We start from the raw sequence: 1,789 nt of genomic DNA, 5'->3' as shown, positions 1-1,789 counted from the left end.
GGATAGGGAGGCAACCAAGTTCCTACCTTGTATCTGAGGACAAACCAAGGAAGAGCAACAGGATGGAAGGAGTCTGGGTTCCTTGATGACCTAATGGAGCAAAGAAAGAGAACTGATATCCAACCATGACCTTCTTAAAACCATGTTTAATTTTAACCAAAGACTTGGGTCCATACAAAGTCTGTGGCATGAATGAAGTGGAATGACACACTATAAAAGCTTGTTGCCCTGGCCGGTGTGGCTCAGTTGATTGGGTATTGTCCTGGGCACCAAAAAGTTACTAGTTCAATTCCAGGTCAGGGCACTTGCCCTGGTTGTGGCTCAATCCCCAGTAGGGGGCGTGCAGGAGGCAGCTGATGGACGTGCTCTCACATCAATGTTTCTCTCTTCTCCCTTTCTCTCTCTAAAAATCAAACTTTTTTTTTTTTAAATCTTGCCTCCCTTCCTCTCTCTAAAAATCAATAAACTATTTTGTTTAAAAAATCTTGTGAGCATTCCATAAAACCCAAAGCCAAGCAACTGGTTCCTGTAAAACTATAATGCGCAGGAAGGTAGCTGCACAAACAGAAACTCATGTAAATAGAAAAAGGCACCCACTCTAATATACAAGTTAGAAGGTGCCCAGTTTGCAAACTGTGGAAAACACAGCCCCATTCGCATGCCCTTAGCCAGGTGCAACCTGCACGGTCAGTCATACCTAAAGGTTTATGTCTAAATGCAGAAACAAAAGTGGAGGGAGGAGTCGTGTATCTAAATGAATTTCATACAAAGTGAACCGTTTTCAGGGCGTTGAGGAAATTTTCTATTTAAAGAAATCCTGCTGTGAACTCCTTTCTAGAGAGGAATTAGTCACCACTGAGTCATCTGTGCAAAATTCAGATTCGCAATTTGGCCTAAGATCTGTGAACGGAGACATCAGATAAATTAAGATACTGTTATAAACGAGAGAGGAATCAATGGCAAAAGTGGAAAGAAGCCCTAGCGGGTTTGGCTCAGTGGATAGAGCGTTGGCCTGCGGACTGAAGGGTCCCGGGTTCGATTCCAGTCAAGGGCACATGTCTGGGTGGGGGCACGGTCCCCAGTGGGGGGTGTGCGGGAGGCAATCGATCAATGATTCTCATCGTTGATGTTTCTGTCCCTACTTCTCTGAAATCAATAAAAAATATTTTTTTAAAAAGTGGAAAGAAAAGCACGACGTGCGGATGTGAACCTGATTGACAACGGGAGACCGTAAAGCCAGTGGTTCTCGACCTTGGCTGCACATGAGAATCACCTGGGAATCTTCTTAAAGTCCTGATTTCTGGGCCTCATCCTCCGGAAATTCTGTTTCTTTGTTACTAATGCTGTGGCCCCACCCCATAACAAAGAAACAGAATTTCCGGAGGATGAGGCCCAGAAACCAGGATTTTAAGAATGTTGTGGCTTCAACCCAGAACAAAGAAACAGAATTTCCGGGGGGATGAGGCCCAGAAATCAGGATTTTAACAAGATTCCCAGGTGATTCTCAAGTGCAGCCAAGGTTGAGAACCGCTGCCTTAAAGCCGCCTCCGCCGGCACCGGCTCGCGCAGAGTCCGCCTGCGGTGGGACTGTGACACGTGCGCCTGGGGACAGGAAATCGGCTCCGTCCAGTCGGAAAGCGAAGGAACCAAAGGACAGTAAAGAACAACTCCGAAGGAGCTTCCGAAGAGCTTCAGGAAGCAAGAGGCTATTAACTAACAATGGGAGCCTACTCAGCCGCGTTCTCATCCCGCCCCGCCCCGGTTGCCCTGACAACCGGGTGGCGTCGGG

This window comes from Myotis davidii, unplaced genomic scaffold (genome assembly GCF_000327345.1).
Source record: "Myotis davidii unplaced genomic scaffold, ASM32734v1 scaffold1238, whole genome shotgun sequence".
In the NCBI taxonomy this organism is placed as follows: Eukaryota; Metazoa; Chordata; class Mammalia; order Chiroptera; family Vespertilionidae; genus Myotis; species Myotis davidii.
This window is presented reverse-complemented; position numbering follows the sequence as displayed.